At 41.6% G+C, this 23,284-nt stretch overlaps 1 protein-coding gene across 8 annotated transcripts in view; it reads right to left on the bottom strand.

Moving 5' to 3' along the window:
• The window catches only part of LOC126440335 (molybdenum cofactor biosynthesis protein 1-like), a 370,799-nt gene that overhangs the window by 128,684 nt on the left and 218,831 nt on the right, over positions 1 to 23,284 (bottom strand). For 7 of the 8 annotated variants that reach the window (XM_050090622.1, XM_050090623.1, XM_050090621.1 and 4 more), the window contains one exon: positions 9,748 to 10,567. The exons of the other annotated variant lie outside the window; for it this stretch is intronic. The gene's annotated coding sequence lies outside the window, so the exon portion shown is untranslated. Of the gene's footprint in view, positions 1 to 9,747; positions 10,568 to 23,284 lie in introns of those variants that run through there. 8 annotated transcript variants of the gene reach the window in all.

Below are 23,284 nucleotides of genomic sequence, written 5' to 3'. Positions count from 1 at the left end.
CCCGTCCTGAAGAACTGTTCACTAAACTCGCTGGAGGACAGTATTTTTCTAAAATTGACCTGTCAGAAGCTTATCATCAACTTCCTCTCGATGCTGCTTCCTGGCAGTTTCTGGTCCTTAACACGCCTTTCGGCCTCTATCAATACCAACGCTTGCCATTCGGGGTTGCTAGTGCCCCTGCTCTCTTTCAGCGATTCTTGGAACAATTATTGCTCCCTGTCCCTGGGTGTATCAATTACACGGACGACATTGTTGTCACTGCCTCCACCACTGACGAACATCTTCAAAATCTCCGCACACTTTTTAATGTCTTACAGACTGCCAGTCTTAAATGTAATCTTCAGAAATCACAATTTTTTCAGGCATCTATAACGTACTTTGGGTTCCAACTCTCTCGCGATGGTATTCAACTGTTTCAACACACTGTTGCTGTGATCGATGCCCTTCCTCGCCCTACATCTGTTAAGGAACTGCAGGCCTTCTTGGGGAAAATAGCATACTATCACAAGTTTTTACCATCTGCGGCGTCGGTGGCTCAGCCGTTGCATCCCCTGTTGCATAAAAACGTGCCTTTTCACTGGTCCGCGTCATGTGACGCGGCTTTCCAGAAATTAAAGACTATGCCTGGCTACTTATCGACCTGGCCAACATCTTGTTCTTGCCACAGATGCCTCTCAATACAGGGTCGGTGCAGTCCTTGCACACCATTTTTCTGACGGTTCAGAACAACCCATCGCTTATGCCTCCAAAACGCTCACGGATGCCCAACAAAGGTATTCCCAAATTGAGAAAGAAGCTTTGGCCATTATTTATGCTCTTCATAAGTTTGGTGTTTTTCTCTATGGCTCAAAATTTCATCTTGTTACGGATCACAAACCACTTGTTTCCTTGTTCCATCCATCAACGTCACTTCCCGACAAGGCTGCACACCGCCTCCAGCGTTGGGCTCTTTACTTGTCCCGTTTCAATTATGAGATTCATTTCTGGCCAATGGCTCAACATGCGAATGCTCACGCTTTGTCTCGCCTTCCCATGGGTCCTGATCAGGCATTCAATAGGGACGAACTTTGGTGTTTCCACCTGGATGTTGCCGAGCAGTGGGTTGTGGACGGGTTCCCCATCACTGCGGACAGGCTGGCAGCTGCTACGGGTTCTGACCCTACCCTCTCCCGGGTTTTATGCTGTATTCAGGAGGGTTGGCCAGATCGCCCGTCCGCTAAGACTTCTGATCCGTTGCGGAACTACTACACTTTGCGCTACCGCCTTACGGCTAGGGATGGTATTATCCTCCTCTCCACTGACAATGCTTCACCGCGTGTAGTGGTACCTGCATCTATGCGTGTTGCGGTCTTGCGCCTCCTTCACCAGGGGCACTGGGGTGTGTCTCGCACAAAATCTCTGGCGCACCGTCATGTGTACTGGCCTGGCGCTGACTCTGAAATTGCACACATGGTGGCTGCCTGCGGCCCTTGTGCGTCACAGGCCGCTGCCCCGAAGTCATCTTTGTCACCGTGGCCTTCGCCTGAGAAGCCCTGGGAGTGCATTCTTGCTGACTTTGCGGGACCTTTTTTAGGTACTTATTGGCTCCTTGTAATTGACGCCTACTCTAACTTTCCTTTCATTGTCCGTTGCACGTCACCTACCACCGCGGCAACCACCAGTGCTCTCACCCGCATTTTTTCTTTGGAAGGCCTCCCCTCTACTCTTGTTACTGATAATGGTCCGCAATTTGCCTCTTCCGACTTTGCAGATTTTTGTGCTCGTCACGGCGTTACTCATGTCACAGCCCCGCCGTTCCATCCACAATCCAACGGTGAGGCTGAACGGCTGGTCCGCACATTTAAGGCTCAGATGCGGAAACTTCTGACTTCTTCTGCTGATGATGATGCGCTTCTCCAGTTCCTGGCGTCTTACCGTTTCACCCCCATGGGCGATCACAGCCTGGCTGAGCTCTTACATGGCGACAGCCCCGCACGCTACTTCATCTTCTGCGGCCTCCCTCCTCATGGCCGCGGGTGCCTTCCCTTGGCCGGTTCACCGCCGCCGACCTCGTCTGGGTACGCGGATATGGCAGGCGGCCAAAAAGGAGCCCGGGCCGCATCTTACGACACCGTGGTAGACGCCTGTATGAAATCCAGATGGACACGGGTGTTGCAGTGCGTCATTCGGACCAGCTTCGGCCTCAGGTGCCAGCAACGCCTGTTCCGAATGCTGCCACACCACTTTTGGCTCTACCTGATGCCCAGGATCTTGGCATCTCTCAATACTCACAACGCAGCCCTCTCACCGTCATCGCGATGCCAGCACCAGAACGGACGCCACCAGGAGACGTGCCCATGCAGGAACCGGAGGATCATCCTCTGTCAGAGTACATCTACTCGCCTCCTCCTTCAATGGATGCCGACACATCACCCACGTCTCCTGTCATCTCGACCCGTTATCATCGGGGACACTTCCGTCCGTACGGGAAGCCTCCTCCTCGAGACTTTACATTAGCCATCTCCAGGACACCTCCATCAAGACCAGTGCAACAATTTCAAAGGGGGGAAAAATGTTGTGACTCGCCGATTATTCAAAGTGCTGCCGCGCAATTACACGCGTCCTCTACGTGCGGCGCTGTCTGCCAGCCATGCAGCAGCTGCGCCACCTAAGCGGCCAGCCGAGCAGCGGCCGCTAGACTGAGACTCAGTGTTGAATCGAATGCCGACTTGTACACAGGTCAACTTACTCAGTGACTTATATGTGTTGTTGTGTTGTTCCTAAATATATGTGTTAAACTTGAAGTTCTAACACTTCTCTTTGGCAGTAATCTTTTATACAATTCTATTCTACTAGAACGATCCTGCAGTTAATGAGGTCCCAAATGTTTCATTGTATCCTCAATTGACTGCTCTCTTTCTTGATTTTAGTTTCAATATTACATTTCTCCCCCCCCCCCCCCTCTCCACCTCACCACCCTTACTCCATCATTTTCTATGCCGATCACTTCTGCTTTGCAGTCAATATTAGAGGCGAAACTGGTGACAGAAGACATGCAGAAAATGCAAGTCTTTATGTCTGTCAGTTTCAATATTTTACAATAAAATACGAGCCTAAAGTATGCTTTGTGAGAAAAAGCTATCAGAAACATAATAGTATGTAAAATAACTACCTCTATGTTATTTATATGAAATCAAATAACAACACCAAAACATTTGATGATGAGCACTGTAAACAGAAATTGTAAATGGAAACCACTGAAATTGTAAGGTACCAAAAATGTTGTCTTACACTTGGGACTAAGAGAACTATGTCTACTCTAAGTGACGTTAAAAGGGCAATATCACAGCCCTTGACAATTTGGTACCTCAAAGATTTCCAGTTCTTTGCCCACATTCTCTGCCAACTGAGAACATGAAGGGTGGATTTCACTTCATGGTCTTCTTTCCTGCATTTAGCTTCCAAACATCAACTCTCACATATAATTTCAAATCAACAGTACAGGATGTCAACAGCATAGAAACAAAACCAAATACACACAATTATAATGTTGTTTCCAGACTTAGGCCTGTAAGTTCAATATTATATTCTCTTACTTTTTTGTTCTTTTCGAGGGTTTTGAATGGATTTAAGAACACTAGAAACACACGATTCTATGCCTTTAGCAAACTCAAGTGGTCCACTTTTAACTAAATTTGAGTTTTCTTTTACACTGAATAAGATGCTGCACATTGTTCCCAATTTATTTCTTGGGTTGGTAATAAAATATTTAACCAATGGTGGTCCAAAATTTCTATACAGTTATTTTCTAGTTTCTGTTTTTAGGACTTTTCCAATTTAGGAACACAATAAGGATCTGTTGAACCACATGCTGAAAACTATAAATTTCTACATCAATTCTTTAAGTCTGAAGACAACATAACCATACCATTAAACAGAGACTCACATTACACAGGACTGAAAGAATATGCACATAAAAACACACATCACTAAAAATAAAAATAAAATTATATTTATACACAGGTACTACTCAGGACAGTAAAATGTTATCATAAATGAATCAACCAAAAAGAAGACATCAGGGGTAACATGAGAAACTAAAAAGGTTTTCAGCTAGTGAAGGAGGCAAGTTGAAAGTATATTTTACAACAACAAGCATTTTTGGTTACATTCAAAACATTAGTGGTACATTCAAAACATAAATAAATAATGAAGCTAGTTGTTTATCTCACCATTTTTTCAAGTTGTGTGAAAATTGCACAAAAGTAGGGAACACCATTTGTGCCGTAACAAAGAGCAGAACAGCATTAAATGAAATATAAAATAATCCATTCACTGTTCAATAAAAGATATTAGATATTTATGGCAACTGAGTTTAAATTCACACTAACCACAAAAGCAAATCAGAGTAGTTAGAAACAGGATAAGTTTAAGGAAGAAAAGTTGAAGTACAAGATGGAGGAAAGGAAACATGAACAAGCTTTAATATCTGGTACAGTGAGATGTACCCTCTGTCATACTCTTCATAGTGGTTTGCAGAGTGTGGATGAACATGTAGATAGCATCATCAAGAACGCAATCAACGTGTATCTGAAACTTGAGCTTCTCCTAGTGAGTAGTGTCACAAACGTTTTGACATTATTATACATACTTCTGCCACTGGGGCAATCATAGGTAATCACTAATTTGGCAGTAATATGCAGTGCTAGATTTGTTAAAAGAAAAAAAATAGACTTCTTAACATGTATTTATGGTAAGTAGCACTTTATCATTTCCTATATTTCTAAGTTCCTACCGAGAGTTTCCATAGTTTGATTTAGACTTCTGAAAAAGTTATAACACTTTTCTGAGCTTTTTAACAGTGTGAATACAACATTTGTATGTTACCGCTTCAACTAGAGCAAAAGTTCTATTCTATCACATCTCAAAATCTTTGGGTCTAATTTTTTTTGTCATCAGCGGTATACTGTCACAAATCAAGACTTGGTTATATGTATTGTTAGATTTTGTTTATTATTATTTATGTGGGGTGTATGAGCAATGCAGCTGACTGGGATTCACCTGCTGCAAGTCATAGACTGACCGTTGCTGTGTTCACTGCCTGGGTCAAAGGTGCTGAAAGGATGTGCTCATTGATGCTATGGAGACACTGTTCTGTGTTTTATTTTAATGACAATTATTGTCAGTTTCTTCTTGTTTTGTTTATAAGAAAGGAATGAGGACATCATTAGATCTTTTGAAGAGTACACTACATAAATCACAAAATGTTATTTCTGTATTAGCAAAAAATTGGACTACATTGTATGATAGAGATGAAAAAGAAACCGTGATTAAATTCTTTCTGTGTTAGATTCCTGAACCTGCTGATCTTTGAGAGAGAGAGAGAGAGAGAGAGAGTGAGAGAGAGAGAGAGAGAGAGAGAGAGAGAGAGAGGGGGGGGGGATGGGATTTAATTGTATCTCCCCATGCAGCCGTAGCATTTTGGCATGTCGTACATTGGTCAGATCATCAGTAGCTTGGAGGACTCGTATGTAGGGCATAAGCAACACACACACACACACACACACACACACACACACACACACACACACACTTAATAATAGTCAAGAAAATTTGCAACCGCAAAATATTGCCTCGGTACAGGTCATAGAATCTAATATACAACACAGATATTTCAATATGCATATCCAGTTACTGGAATAGTGTTATTAAGAAAGCTGTTGAGAGACAGAAGTTTTTGCTTAAATTCTTATAATTTACACCAGATGATATACAAAATAAACTCCAAATTACTGTAACAACATAGTGCACAAAGCACACATTCATTTTCTAATTACAACAATCATACCCCAAACTATAAAAATTAAAATATTGAAGACCAGCATCTAAGTTTAGCTGCTACAAAATTATGTCACAGGTAACAATTATTTAATTCACTTCTTAAACATAACAATTTAATTTAAAAAAGACAACAAATAACATTTTTAAGTACAATATTCAAGTTTAGGTGCTGCAAAGATGCATAACAATCATCTATGTTTCAACATTCTTATAAAAAATACAACATAAAAAGGAAGACCTGATTGTAGATCATGGGTGGGCTATGTAAAATAAATGACAAAAATCAGCAGCTGTAAAAGGCAGATTTTTTTCCAACTACAACCAATTCCTCCATTTTACAACAGCATAAATGAATGCAGCTCTTTTTCCCCCAAATTTGCTGCTTCAGATTATTAGTGTCATAATGAAGTCTTTTAAGAATTAGAGGCACAAACAGATTAATAAATACAAACAAAAGCAGGAATATTCAATTTGCTCGAGGCTACCAAATGAAAGAAGAAAGGGGGCTAGGGAGGAGAAAACAAGATCACGTAAGAAAGAAATAAACTGCTGATTGTTTGCATCATTCCTAGACTCAAAACCCTAAGCAAAAGAAACAGTGATGATAGCATCGATTTAAAATCATGTCAGAAAAGACGGCAGCTAATTCTAGGTGATCCTCCATAAAGCCATGGTCTCACGTTGTCAAACCCCTGCAGGATTGTTTGAGGGACAATGATTTGACATTGATTGTTAAGTCAAAAAGGCAATGCATCTTTGACTGAAGAAACAATCAAAAATATATTCTTTTAACGGAATATTTACATTGCAGTGTACTGATCTGAGAAACATACTGAAAAGAAACATGACTATGTTGAGAAATTTTCATTTTGTATTTTCTTATATTTGTAACCGCAGTACATGAAAAAAGTGACACTCGACATTTGAGTTAACTGAAAGATGAAAGATTAGGGTTTCATGCCCTGCCGATCCTTGTCCCCAAACGGGGACAGCCCGCAAACAGAATTCTACCAACCAGCTTGGACTGAAAACATAACACACAAGAATCGTGCCCGTGAGTGTAGATGACACTCGGAATATCACGCAACACGGATACCCGAGGATGATGTCTGTCAGAGCAGATTGCAAATGAAGCACGAAGGCAGAGGGAACAAATTACAGACCTGCTCCATCTGACGGTCAGTCTCAAGTAGCACTTTGTAAAAGCAACAACTAATGTCACCGAAATATGCGAGGAAGACAATGATGTCCAACTGTGCAAAGGACAACTCAGGAATTTCAGCAAACTTCTGGAAAAACCTGAAGAATTAAATTGACAGAAACCTGTTCTGGATTGGTAACTTACAAAATAAAACATTTTCAATCTCTGGACTAGTCACACACAAGAAAGATAACAGTCCTTTAAAAAAGAGGATACCATACAGTGTAAAGCTGAAACATGTAAATTAGTCTGGCCAATATGCTCTACACCTGAGCACAAGTGTCAATGAAGTGGTGCACCTTTTAGGAACTGTTAAAAAAGTGTCATTTTACATCAATGAACACAGCAATGACAACCTGATCCTAGGAGAAAAGAGCTGATACACACTATTTATTTAAGAATGAACACTTCACCTCAACTTTTCACAGCACGGGACCATCAAAAATTGAAACAATAGAGCAACACAGAGGACACTACCACACAGCTGGGGGAGGGCACAGAGAGAGAGAGAGAGTTTAATGACCTACTTACTCACTTTTTACTGGCAACAAGATAAGAGTGCAGGTGGTGTCATATCAAAATTGTAGAGAACATGCACGAGAAAAAGTTTTAACAATAGCAAATTAACGTACTTGCTAGTGCTTATTTTTTTTTTTTTTTAAATATCTCTCTCAAACTGATCAGGTATTGGAAAAAGAAAGATAAATATTTTGAATTAAGACTTAAAACAGGATGGAAACGGGTACCATATTGGCCTGAATATAAGATACACCATTTCTACAAAAAATCTCCCATAAAAACTGGGACTTTTATGAATCATAGAAACCTCAACTGTAGTGCTTTTTCTTAAGTTTGAAATGAAACAAAAATATCACTACAGTTTGTAAATCAATTGTTGTGTATGAGGTAGCAATGCAAACATTCTCTTTGTTGCTATCCCATTTAGGTAGTGACTACAGAGGGATCCAGAAAAATGTAGACATTCTCTGATAGTTATTACCTTTGGAACAAAGTGTTATATGGCTGCAATTTTGAGTGGTAGCATAAACCACTGTTTTCCCAACAGATCTTGTCGTGTGGGTTTCCAGCAGATGACAATGCAGCACTGGATGAAGTACAACTATTGTTTGAGCAATGCAAGGCTGTACTGAAACAACAATTTATTGTATTTGGTATAAATTTTAAGCCGACAATGCTGTTTAAAATGTGCACAAGGAAAGGTCCTCTGAACAACAACATCAACCTCCAGGTTCCAGCACTGCTGTATTGCAACATTTTTCTAGATCATCTCAAAAATCTATGAAGCATTGTGTATGGGGAAGTGGGATAAGCTGATCAAGTGCATGATAAATTCTGAAGACTGCAAAGTGGAAAGTGTACATTCCAAGATTGTTTCACACTATGAATGAGGACAACTCGAATCGAAGGATGGAGCACTACGAGTGGTCTGAAGGCATGCTTCACGAAGATGGATGGTTTGCAGGGAAGGTTATCTGGCCTAATGAGGCACAATTCAACCTGAATGGTAATGTAAACTGTCATAGCTGCGTGTATTGGGCTGCTGAAAATCCTCATGTTCACATGGACAAACATGTTACTTCACTTGGTGTTAATGTGTGGTGTGGTCCGTCATAGTATTGTTTCTCTGACCCATTCTTCTTTGAAGGTACATAACTGGTGAGGTGTATCATATACGGCAAACATTGATTTTATTAGCCATCCAAGTGGTGTTTGGAAACAAAAGATTTTTACCTACAAGACTGTACTCTGCCTCACCACCACAGAGATATCAGATTCTACTTAGATGAAAATATACCTGGACGACAGATAAGTCGAAGAGGAACTGTCAAGTGCCCACCAAGTTCATGGGACCTTACAATTCTCGACTTCTACCAATGGGGGACCTCGACAAACAAAGTTTACCAACAGAACCCAGCTACACTGAATGAGATATGAGAAACCATCAAGACATCCTGTGCAGCTACCACACTGGCAACATTGACAGCTGTACTTCAGTCAACAATTCAGCAACATTGATGTTGCTTGGCTGCTAACAGGTGTCACTTTGAACACACAAAATGATCTTCCTCCCATGCAAGAATTTTGACACTATGCCATTTTGTTACATCAATATTGACTATCAAAGAGAGTCTACATTTTTCTGGACCCCTCTGTATTACCATTCTCACAGTTTCACTATTTTAGACAATGGGACAGGCACAGTTTTTCTCTAACTAAAGAATATAATTTATTCTTCACCAATGAAGCACAACATTGAGAGAAAATTTTGGAATTCCGTACAGTTACGTTGCAAATTTCAAACTCACAGTTATTCATCTAACAGATGTGCTTTTTAAAGGTACGGTTCAAGAAATGCTGCACATGCAATGCCCGGGATTGTAGCGACGGCACTGTACTTTGGGAGGAGAGTGACAAAAATACTGACAGTGACAAAACAATGAATGTTAGTGAAGTTAAGAGTGTCTTACATGAAAACTGCAACTGAAAGCTTTGTTTTTGTGTGTAATTTATCTATAGTGTACTACAAAAAAACTGGTTAAGGGTAAATCACATTTTGAAAAGCTTTTGTAAATGGGCAACTTGACAAATTATTTTTAATTAAGTTTCTCTCTTTTTCGAAATTAAAGGTGCAACTTATATTCAGGCCAATTCGATGTGTATATAATTTATGATAACTATGAACAGACTTTGAAATTTGTCTACATCACACCAGGTATACTTAACTTATTTCACTGCCCCACACAGATGCTCATGTCCGGTGGAAGTCTCCTCTAGTTCCCCCACTTTTGGCCAGAAGCATTATTTCAGATATCACAATGTCATGACTCACAGCTTTGCACATATCGTACACTGTTAAGGCAGACACCGATACAGCAGCGAGAGCTTCCATCTCCATGCCCATCTGCCCTCTACACTTTGCCGTGCCAGTTATAATCACACAGTTGAGAGCAGAGTCCAGTTCAACGTCCACAGCCACAGAGGATAAAGATATGTTATGACACAGAGGGATAAGGCTGGACGTCTGCTTGGACCCCACAATTCCCGCCAGGCGAGCAACGCTAAGTACCTTCAGGCAATTTTCTCGTATGTGTTTCATCAGTTCGGGTCCCACAAAAACCTTTGCTCGTGCTGTAGCAGTCCGTTCTGTCACCAGCTTCGAACCCACGTTGACCATTTTCGCCCTGCCAGACCGGTCAACATGAGTCTGACTTTCGGACTGTGCTCCCAAACTGCAGAAACGGCAAGAGAAGACAGAGGGCTGTGCTCTGTGTGTTTGTTTTGTTAGGAGTCCTGCATTGCACATAATGCTTGGGGCACAGGGAAGCAAAAGAAACTGTTTTCTAGATTCAGTCACTACACTCAAATTACGTGACAACAACTGAGACGTCTGTGTATCCGACACAAACAGGGGCGAAATATTGGTATCTCAGAAGAAGTACTTTTGAAAATCTTGTTTCTGAAGGTTTAACAACTTCCAACTTTGTGCTTTCACGACATCACTACAGCCATCAAGTTCAGGGCCACCTGGAACAAAAATACAAGCTGTAACAAACAACTCTTCATAATCTGAAAATAGGTTAACTACAAAAGAATTTTTAAGCATTCATGTTGAAACACCCCCGATTAATTCCTTTACTGGATTTTTGGTAATTTACCGAAGCCACCAAACAGTTAATTATTATGATATATGACCGTGTGCTTAATGGATGAAAGGCTATTGGTTGTTCTGCTGTGGTTTCAGGAGTATTTCAACCGAATGCGGCTGTTCTGGGACGGAATAGCTAATGATTGAAAGTTTGTCTATTGTTAAGAATCAGAAAGGTTGTGATGTACAACTGATATATATTTCCTACTAACACACAAATTCTGAGGCAGTTGCTACCTTTGCCTTACACGTCTAATTGTGGTTATCTCTTTTTATTGATTGCTGATTTTCAGTACTTTGTCACACGCAATGCTGATGGTTAACATTCACAACAATCCTCACTGCAATCCATGGTTGTTGCTGGCCGACACGGTTGACGTGAAACACATAATTCGGCACTTGTCACTTTCTGTTTCTTATCACTTGCGAATCGGCATTAGTGAGAGTCAACCCCACGACGATCAGGGGGACGTGCTCACTCGTCATACTCCAGTGAATTTTACCGTTTACAACTCACTCGACCACCATTCTTGCCCGTCTTTCCTGCTCTACTGCTCACTTGACACTCTACCATACTACTGCGCACTCAGCACTAGTCTCACTGCCTACTGCAGCGCTCGACAATCTACTCCTGTCCGCTATCGACCTGGGCGTCAGATACTAGCATCTTTGTTTGTGGGATCACGGATCCCTTACAGTGTTCAAGACAAGTTCTTTGAACCTTAATGATCTGTTATGATTCTTTTCTTTCCTAAGCTAAGGTCAAAAATCTGTTTTGTCTGCAGAAGTGTGCAATATGAATATTACACAAAGTTGATAGGAACATCTCACATAAATCTCCTCAGTGGCTGTAGATTTCACAATCTTGCAGGAGTGGATATAAGGGGAGGTCGTGGCAATGGTGAAAACTACCACCCACTTCCCAAACAACATATTATACTGGGGTGCACTTAAGAAGGCAGCAGTGTGGTGCATTCTGTGCAGAAAGAGATGGGGAATGCTTTATGGTGCTGTCTGTGTGTTCTCTCTCTCTCTCTTTCTCTTTGTCCCACGACTCACATTTCAGCCACTTCCAACCCTCGTATCTGGCACAGGCCACTGTGTCTGCTTCTGACTCTGCCTAGTAGAATTTATGCGGTCGGAAAGCTATCGCTGTTGCTTTCTAATGTAATACTTGTCATGTTTCCTTTATGCCAGCCATTGTGAACATTAATGGCTAAGTAACCTCATCATACCTAAATGCCTTGTATCGTACACGCACCCCAAAATGCACACTACAGACAGATGTGGCAGAATGACACGATGTCTTTATATTTCATACTTCACCAATTTCCAAATGCACACATAACTTTTGGAGAAGGAGGTAGCATGGAAACAGAAGTGTGTCAAAAATGCCAAGTTCTTCCAGCAATGACAAGCTACATTTAATAAAGGACACTTTTCATTTGCTCGTGCTAGGGTCTGCCCACAAGGACATGCTTTTGGTCTGATTGACAACATTCCAGCCGGGTAAAGCTGCACACCACTGGGTTGAACATACCAGCTGTCAACAGATCCGATACAACAACAACAGAAAGAATGACTTCCCGAACACAGTTGGAAATCACTGATAGAAACAGTATTCCCCTCATTCACATGTGTTTGCAGACCTCTGTTCAGTCATAATGTTTATTGAAATAATGATGGTGAGCACACACTCTGACAGAGTTCAACTTCGTTGTTACATGGTTGTTCAGCTTTTTCCTTCTTTCCTCCTCCCTTTTCTCTTCCCAAAATCTTTTCATTCTTTGACTGTGTTCCTGTTTCCTTTGATATGTACATATTTTCTCTGTTTTCTTCCTTCCCTTTACTTCAAGTTTTATGTTCATAATTTTGATTCTGAATTTGTCTCTTTCATTCATCATTTCCATTCTGATTCCTGCTCGTTTTGGCATTCTTCTATCTCTTTAAACCAACTGGTTTTTTTGATTAAGGCATTTACTACATCCTAAATCCCTTTGTGAATCTGTCGCTGTTCATTGTGTGTATGTGTCCACAGAATGTTAGTCGGTGTTTTCTGATTGTGACTGAATCTGCCTCTGTGTTCTTATAATTCTCTGGTTGATCTCTTCATCCATATGCCATCTCTGTGCACTGCTCCAAAAAATTTTCTGAGGATTTTGCATTGTATTCTTTCTGCTTTGTGGTGCCTGGTCCACAGATTGTGGTCATTTCTGATGCGAAGAGTGCTTCTGATACTATAACTGTATTATAGCGCATGTGTTTGCCTTGTACTGAAATGTTTCTTTTATTACAGTGTGTCCATGTCAGTTTGTACACTTTATGAAGTTCTTTTGTTTGTTCTATGTTTTCTTCCTTCTTTGATCCACCTATTTGTATTGTTACTATTATATTGAATAATTTAATATATTTTTGTGTGTTTATTATTGTTATTAAAATTGTAGATGTCTGTCGTATGCTAACAGCGAGGTTGCTAGCGAGTTGCATTTTTGAGGGAAGCTGGGTGAGGGGGGCCGGAAACAATAACAAACTGTCACTCCCCCCCCAAATAACCCAACCCTGGATGCCAATACATTTGCTCTGTATAGGTGTTTCTGTCCAGAAGTATGAGTCAATTTAGCAAAAAAAAGCAAAGGAAAGCTTCATGTTCTGGCCCACATAAAAACCAGATGACCAACCACAGTGTAATCCTCTGCAATGGCATCACTGAAAGCAGTATGGTGCGAGGGGGAGGGGGGGGGGGGGGGAGTCAGCACACCCTGTTCTGGTCACTGCCAGCTTTCTTGACCTCAGAGTCACTACGTCTCACTCCAACAGTTCCTCAATGGGCATCACAAGGCTTGGTGCACCTCGTTCCAGTCCTCCCACCAAGGAAAATCTCGGGCAGTACTATGGGTGAGTCGCAGCTGAGCAGCTGCCTTCCCCCTGTACCTGCAGTAGCTGCGAGAGGATATTTGTGTTACACATACGCTAAAACTGGTGTAGATGCCACAGGACACTCTTTGGAGTGTCACCTACAAGCACACGCTGCTACACACTTGACAGTGCTAGGTGGCCATGAGTTCTGGCTCAAAGTTCCTGCAACTGTGGTTGGAACTTCCCCAGTGTGACTCTCCCATTCTTTAATAGGGTATTTCAGTGTCCGGGGCACGTTCACATTGGACAACACTGTCCAGTACAGGCTGCTGTCTTCCACCCGTGCTCTCTTGCACTGAGCATTGCATCTTGCACAAGTGAGTCATAAGGACTCCCCTCTTCTGTATGTACACTAAAAAAGCAAAATTGTCTTTTCAGACGAAAAAGTAAAATTGTCTCATATCCACATTCTATCCTTAAAAGTATCCTTATGTCTGGGAGACGCAGATCCACCAAGCAGATCCCACCCGACGACCCGTAGCAAGACTGCAGCACAAGAGGCAGGAGTGCCATCTGTTCCCTTTGACGTTTCTGTCTTGCTTTGCCACCTATCAGTAAGTGACGAACCAGCTAAATCTGGACTTTGCTGCCACAAATCAAGAAGCAATGGCTCGGAGACAGCATGAGCTCATTGTCCAACTGACGGGTGGAAGCAACGCAACAGCAACAGCAACACCAACACCAGTCACACCACCAGTGAATATACTAGAGAGGCCCTCAATACCACCGCAGTAGTCCTCGAGCTGGAAGTGACAGCTCCGTGGAACAAAGATGGACCTTCGAAGCTGGTGGGTCCAAAATGCAATCAGCAGCAACATACACGAACAACTGAGCCTACTGACTCACACGGCAAATGCAGCGTGCTTTTACCAACACCAGTTCTGAGCATCGGTAATATGAGGGACCATACAAACAATTCTGCAGCACCTCAACTACACAACACTACCCCAGCCGCTACGCAGAACACTACACCGACTGGCTTCCCACTGGTCATAATACACAATTACACTTGCCCCGGCAAGCTAAAAAAGACATTTGTAGAATGTCACTCCCCACAATATACCAAACACAAAACTCACAAGGGACCATGTATCACTGTATGTATGCAACAAAACAGATTGCACAAATCTCCTGAAAATCGTCAAAGCTGGGGGAATTGAGTATCATAAATATAACACCCAAGGGGGGAAAACTCGAATGTACATCGTGAAAGGAGTTGACACCACAACCCTCAATGACATTCTTCATGGTATAATCACAGCTCTCAGCTGGGACTGTGAGAGCATGAGATGAATTCTTGGATTCGTGACACACAGATTGCAGCCAAACTATTTAGTGGAGTTCGATGACACAGCTTACTCCTGCAACTTTCTGACGCAGATGCTCCTGCTTCACATGGTCGTAGTAGAAATATACACACTTCCATGTGTCCCCCAACAGTGCCACCACTGCCAGCAGTTTGGCCATGCGGCACCCGATGTGATCTGGCACACGGTGCCGCAAATGCACTGGTAACCGTGTAGCACGACACTTTAAACTTGGTACAACTATCAAATGTACCAAATGTGGAGGGGTCCATGTGCAAACTACAGATGGTGTGCAGCATACAAAGAAGCTCTAAGGTGCAAAAGTGCCAAAGACAGACAAGTGGTAACCAGAACAGCTCCAAGACACTCCCCACCCCCCAACCAGTAAGGTGTGGAATCTCTTTTACTGGCATTGTCAGTGGAAGTGGATGAACTGAGGATGCACAGAGCTCCACAAACTCACGGCACACTCCCACAACAACAGAACCACAACCCACACCCGCAATGCTAGAAACTGCCCCTGTACTGATGACAACACTGCCGGTCCCAGACAACACCAAGTCAACTCTGTCTAGGCCAGATTGTGACACTTGTGATATCACAGAAGACACACCCAAACTAGGGCAACCACAAACACACGAAATAAAACAGAGGTACCCAAAAAACAAAAGAGGGGACACTATCACACCACAACAAATACACCAACAACAGACCAGACAAACATAGGAACACATTAAAAGGAACAATGTAACCGTAACTCACACTCTTGCCCCCCTCACCACAGCAATAACACAGGTGACCCCAGATGAAATACGAACCATGAATAACACACAAGCCAGCCCATCCAGTACACCAACATAAGGACCACCAGCCACCAACACCACTGCCAGCACCTTGGCTGACATAACAAACATTCTCACCACAATCAGAGGCATAGTGGAGACACTATATCCCACTCACATGGCTTAAGATCCTCTTGAGGCTCTTCATCGTAACACATGCACAAACTCATGACGGCTACACACAGCCAGTGCATGGCTGCTATACAAACTGCTATCACCACACTGCCCACACACTTCCATAGATAATACACCACAAAACACAAACAACAGTACTTTGACCTAGATGCTATTCTGGAATGCAGATGGGATTGGCAACAAAAGGGCAGAGCTAGCTGCATTTATGGAGGAGAAGGGAATCTGGAATGCTCTCATGAACGAAGCTGAGCTCCAGTTACACAAACAACTACTCTTCTCAAGATATTACATCTACTGTACTGACCACCTGAAGGCACAACTGTGGGTGGAACAGCAATCTTCATATATTAAGATCCCTGAACCTGAAAGACTAGAAGCCACAGCTGTTAGGGTCAAGTCAATTGAGTGAACACTACATTGATATTGATATACAATTGATCTGGTAATATCATAACAAGCGATATCAGCACAATACTCAACATAGCATAGTGACTAATAGCCACTGGTGATGTTAATGCTAAACACTCTGCTTGGAACTAACAAAGATCAAACACCAATAGCAAAAAAACTATGCGAACATGCACTGCGCCCAAACTACATTACACTAGTGCCAGCTGAGGTGACACTTAAAACAGGGAACAGAGACTAAATGTGATAGACATTAGATGTGATAGGCATTATAGTCACAATCAACATTGAAATTATACATGATTTAGCCTCATCAAACACCTGTAATACTTTACTCGCAAGAAACACAGCAGTATGATGAATCTCACAGGATACTGAGCTACAAGCGTGTGAATTGGGCATTGTTCAAGGAAATGCTTGAAAAGTCGTATCCCACTAATTCCCAAAATTACACAAAGCAGGAAACTTGTTGAAGCTGTCAAAGCCCTTACCACCGCAGTTCAGGATGCAATAGCAGGTACCATTACAGTACTTACACCACAAGAATGCTCAATGGCCCTGCTCCCAGAAATACAGGGGCCAATGTCAATGAGAGATCATCTCGGGAGATACTGGATGTACAAACAGCATATTAGCATTCTCCAGGGGATCATACAGGCTAAATTAAAACTTTTAAAACCACAAACTGGGAAAATAGACTCGCAGGGCTGCACACCACATGACCTGGAGTGTGGCAAATAGCTGTCCACTCCACCAAGAAGAAATACTACACACCAAGTTTACAAATACCTTACAGACCAGCATACTCCATGGAGGGGAAGCATGAGCTGATGACCAGAACACTAGCAACATCATTCACACTGAATCTGGCTCCTTCCAATCCAGCACTGCTACTTGAAATGGACCAGGAGGTTACATGGCCTGTAACCCAGCCCAAGTGCAATGTAACAATACATACTGCTACACATGAAATTACACAGGTTATTAAGCACAAAACAACTAGAAAAGCTCCTGGTCCCAATCACTTTCAAAACCATGTCACCCAGGAGTTCACGAATAAAGCTATAGAGCATCTCGCACATATGATGAATACCATTCTACAACATCAACACTTCCCTGTCCTGATGTTCAGGAAGCCAGGGAAATACCACTCCCTACCACAAAATTATGGCGCCATCAGCCTGCTGAGCTCCCTAAATAAGATTGTTGAGAAGATGATTCTCAAACATCTTACTATGCACTGCAACACCAATGACTCGCTGAGACTGGAGCAATTTGGATTCAGCAATCACCACTCCACAACACAACAACTCCTCCGTGTAGTAGAACATATTACACACACCCCCAACACCATAAAGCTACAGGAGCACTGTTCCTGGTCTTCAGTCATTTACGGAACAATTGTCTCATTCGCAAACTCTGCACTGCTAGTCTCTCCGACGAGCTCGTACACCTTACACACTCATATCTCACTCACAGAAGCTTCAACACCGACATTCAGGGCAAACAGTCAACACAACACAGTATACAAGTGAGAGTACTCCAAGGCAGCATCCAAGGGCCCCTCTTGTCTAATCTCTACGTCAATGACTTTCCAACTGAACAAAACACAATGGCAACCATCTACGTAGATGACACTACCATCCTAGTGCAAGACTGGAAACCATCAGGCATAATTCGCAACTGCAAACAAAACTGCCTAGCTGGAACGACAGTGTGTTAAAGCAAATGCTGACAAGTGTGAAGCAGTTCTGTTCACTGACAAACCATAACAACTGCACAATCATTAAGTGTTCTGGCATACCCACAAGCACTGGAATGAAAATTAAGATCGCAAGAGCAAAGAAGGCAGTGAACACACCGTCAGCGAATAGCCCACTGGCAAGGACCACACCACAATGGGAGCAGGCCCCTAGACAAAGAGAATACAAGTGCCACTCCTGCCAGCCTCGGCCACTCAGTATTTGGACAGGATTAGGACAGTATACGGACAGGCCTAGCGCAGAATGCTACAATAACAGTTATTAGTGATCCACAAGCTGTGTGTCAAACTTGCACGAACATTGTATATAGCAAAGGACTCGGATTTATACTGCATGTCGCCTATTGCTTGCGACACCATTGTAAATTCCAGGTCAAGCATTGTCAAGCTTCTTATTTGTAATAAAAACTATTAATGTTGTTTGCTTGAATTGTTGTATAGCATTTTGAGAATGCAGCATCCTTTAGGCACCCTATATGAGATGAGTGGGTAGGACCCCACATTAAGACTGCAGACAAATAACACTACACACACGCCCAATATGTTTCAGTGTGAAAGTCAAATACTTCAGTGACAGGCCAACTGAGCAAATGCAAGGCTCAAACAGTGTTACTCTAAGCTCAACAGGTAAAGCACACTGAATAGGAGGATATCGAGGTCCGTGTACATGATACTGATTAGACCCATGATGATACATGCAGCTGCAGTCTGGGGTTACGTGTCTCTGACCGCCTGTGCCGCCTACAGGTGATACACAACGAAGTGCACCACAGTCCACACACACTGTCGACCTTCACAGAGAATACTGCCTTGAGACTCACACACAGATATTCAAAAAACAACCACACTACTGTACAGGAACTTGAGACACTCTGACAATCACTTCATTCTTAACCTGGGAAACTACGACCACAACCACGGGTGAAAACACAACTGCTGAAAAACACTTCTATCTAGGGACAATTAATCACCTGTGGACAGCACAAGCTCACAGACAAAATAAACACTGGTGAATCCCTGCATTACAGCAAAACTAAATGGCATTGCCAGCTGCAAATATCTAGCTGACCAACTGGCAATACGGGAAAGCAGTATTGCACACTAAACATAAACATATCCAACCAAACCTCTTTATGGCCAATTGACCACTCGTATAATGACCTTGGCATGTTACAAGTACAGATGCTGCAGGTGGCCCAGGAGAAACTCTGGTGCACAGCCCAGGAGTACCCCTCCTCAATAGGACTGACACCCGTAAAGAGCTTAGGGCTAAGAAAACTGTTTTATATTCAGGTGCAACACCCTTTTAACATCTCCCAGCCGAAATTAGGAGCAATCTGGAAATCCCCAAATATTCAAATTTAAAGTAAAAAATGTTTTATTAGCCAGTCCACCAATAATTTACCTGGATATGTGAATTTACCTACCTGTCCCACCTCAGATACACAACGCACAAACACTTTCTAACAGAAAACCATATTTAGCCATGCAACATATTCTCTAGGAGCAGACAGGAATGGTAGATGGTTTACTCCACAGAGGGAAGCTGGCAGCAGCTTTGGAATGCCTTTTGAAGTGGTGATTCCATCATAATAATAGCCTATGTGCAGGTACGGTTGGTTCTCCACGGAACAGAAACTACTGTACTGGTCCCAACGTGGCATTGACAGCATAAAGGACATTGCACAGGAAGGAAGTATATGAATTTATCAGAATAAGTTTAGATGACAGTGTCCTGTGTAGAATTAAATGCCCATTTAGCATGAAGTATTAAATCAAAATAGTGGCAGAGCAGTTTAAGTAGCAGAGCATTGGCTTTTTTCAAGTAGTTGCTTCTCTGTATATTTATAAAAATAAAATGATGTAGAACTGATCCCCTTGAATAATGATTAATGTGAGCAGATTAGTAGTAGATGAAAATGGTTGTTAGTAGTTCAGTGGCACTTCTCACTTACTCGTTTTACACCCCTAAAGGCTCTCATCGGTGATGGAGCTGTTGGAATATTACATGTGAATGAATGGCTGAACTCGATAATTTTCAAGGTATTCAATATTCTTGTACAGTGCATTTAAAACAAAGTTATATAAAAATGAAGAGGGATGTGTACTTCATAAACTGGCTTGACAACAAGTACACAACGAAGCAGTGTGATGTAGCTTACTCAAGCACCTCAGTTTCGCAGGAGACCCTGAGGCAACAAGTACACGCATCATGTTTGCTCACTGTTTTTTATTGCCTGTGCTCGAGCACAGTATGAAATGTATTAATTTCCTTCTCCAATCTGTGGCTGCTTCCCATCTCTAATTAATTTGTCGTTAACAGGATGTTAATTGTAATATTCCCTTTAATGAACTCATTTTCAGCAAATTGCTAAGCTGGTAATCTTCCTTTTTGTATTGAATAATAATAGTAACTCTGACATTTACATGAAGAGGCATACCAGCAGCAGCAGTTAGCTGTCTTTTAAACTTCATTTGATGCATCCAGAACATTGGAGATATACTGCAACGTCAGTAGGACATATTTACTGAGAAAAATCATACACGACACACTTGCCTCCACTGAACGCATCCACACCCATTAATGTACAGGCAAAAATCCACAAAACCTAACATTCTAGAAGTGGAACAAAATGAATAATATTTTTCAAATACAGTGCTTAAAAAAGTTTCACACTGCCCCCACAGCTTGCATACTTTGTTTTTAACCCATTTGTAGGCACATTTTTTGTAGCAGCCCTGTAAAGTTAATTGTTTTGGTATCATTTTAGAAGTTTCAACTAAATTTAATTTTTGATTATTTTATTTTTGTGATTTAGGAGCAAAAAACTATAGTAGTAAGTATACTTCCCACTGTCTTTAGTAAGCTGTTATGAGTTACTACTACATGTGAAAAAAAGGAATTTTCTGTTTTTATTTGACTATCTATTTTACAATCCTAGAAACTTCATTTAACACTGCTTAAAGAAACAAGCTGAGACAAGTCACAATAGCATATATTGCAGAATGAAACAATGTGTTCTGTTGTAACAAGTGACAACAGCACTGATGTCATGACAAACAGACACCAGTTGTTTAGCATATTATCACAAAAGGTCAACCACATCCAGAGGAGGTACAACATTTTCCCAAGAGCATAGTAAAACAACTAAATTAGTGGTAAGTATGGTCAGTTGGTGGTAAGTATCTTTTCTGCAGTCCAAAAAAGAAATTAATTTTGTGGTAAGTATATTCCCCTTGTATCACGGAAAAATTACTTTGGTAGTAAGCATACTTCCCAGTGGCCTTCAAAACAACATTATTTGGTGGCACGTATATTTGCAACTGCTTCTGAAAGGAACAAGTGACATTTAATGACAATTAAAAGCTACATTTCATAACAGACAGAAAGTTCAGCTGGTGCAGCAAACTAACATCAGGTGCCAGGTGCATACAGAGCTCGTATGATGTGTTCTCAGGAATACAGTAAAGAAATACAGTTGATGGTAAGTACACTTCCCACATCCTGTGAAATGGTTAAATCAGGAACTTCTCTCAAAATATATCGAGCGAGGTGGCACAGTGGTGAGCTCACTGGACTCACATTCAGGGCAACTAACAGTTAAAGTCCATGCATTACTCTCCTGTGGCAACCTGTTCATCTCAGAGTAGCCCTTTCAACCTGAGACAATGTAGGTCGAATGAATGACGATACAGCTACAGTAGTTTGGTGCGTGTGGTAAACTTAGCAGTTAAGCTTTACCACGTAGTCATTGCTATGCGTCAGGCTCTCCATCCATATTTATACTAGAGAGCCTTTTTCATGTGCGTCGTCTGGTTTGAATTGATTGCTTATTTTTCTTTGATCTGATAAGTGCCGTTCTCTTTGTTATAGGTGTTTCCGTCACTCTAAGCTCAAAACGCATTATCATACTGTGCCATACATTGTTTGTCGCATTCTGATTATGCGTGTTTACGGCCTGTCGCCGCTCGCGGGATGGCTTGCTTTTGCGCATGCTACTGCCGCTTACAATTAAAAAAAAAAAAAAAAGAGAGAGGAATCATGTCATCAGTGAAACAATGGCAAGAGACTGCTATTTGTTGTTACTTACACTGCTGGTTTCTTTGATAATGATCAACAAGAACCATATAATAGACTGCATATGATAGATGTTCCAAACGAAAGTTAAGCGAAAAATTTTCTCCGTTTGAAAATTTTTGCAGACGCCTCTTTAGTGCATTACATTCTGCACAGAAATTAGAGCCATCTTAGATTTAAAAATCTAGTCAGTTGCCGTGCTTCACTTCTGACTGTATCACTATTCAGCATAGGAATAATACGAATATAAACATGACATGATATATATATTCTTCCGCGTTTGCTGTTGTCTCACTTTAGTTTCATAGTTTATTAGGAAGACAGGATTTAAATGAGATAGCAGGAAACATGTAGGAATACATGGCAAAATGTTTACACTCGAATTATTCTTATGGTGAAGAGAATACTGGATGTGATTCACAATTCATAAAAGTTGCTATTAACAACCATCTCTTGTCACAGGTAGGACAAAAATTCAGAACGTAGACTTGGCCATATTGACAAACATCCCAAACAGTCTTGCAGTCAGATTTTCATAGTACATTGAAAGGCTGCAACATTCGGAGATGAAGAATACGGAATTTGTATTTACTTCGTTGGATAAAGTATGGAAATGCAGTGGTTGAACGTTGGGGCAGAGAAAAAAGCTCGTCTTCCACCCCCACCCCTGTTTTTTTTTTAGTTTGTTTACTGACGCATAGGTTTTGGCGCCAGTATTTATCTTTGTGCCTGCAAAGCATGCCTGTGTAGTGCTACATATATTCGACGGCAGAAGTTAGTTGTGGCAGCACCTACCAACATTTTTCAGAACTTCCGCTTACTTTGCACTTGATTCTAAGCCGCAGGCAGTGTTTTGGATTACAAAAACCGGAAAAAAGTGCAGCTTAGATTCGAGTAAACACAATTATGTCTTTTGTGAATCTCGGGAAGCATACTTGCCAACCACTTAGTGGTTTTACAAAGCTTTTGGGAATATATATTACCATCTGTAGATGTACCTGGTATCTTGTGATAGTACACTGTACCAGATGCATAAAAATTGCTACAACAAACAGTTTTTGTTTATTGTCAGATCACTACTATCGTCACTTGTGTAGTTGGAAAAAAAAATTGCCTCATTTTCACAGAGGAAAATAGCAGCTCACAAA

The sequence above is a fragment of the Schistocerca serialis genome, unplaced genomic scaffold (assembly GCF_023864345.2).
Source record: "Schistocerca serialis cubense isolate TAMUIC-IGC-003099 unplaced genomic scaffold, iqSchSeri2.2 HiC_scaffold_1362, whole genome shotgun sequence".
Taxonomy (NCBI): Eukaryota; Metazoa; Arthropoda; class Insecta; order Orthoptera; family Acrididae; genus Schistocerca; species Schistocerca serialis.
This window is presented reverse-complemented; position numbering and strand designations above follow the sequence as displayed.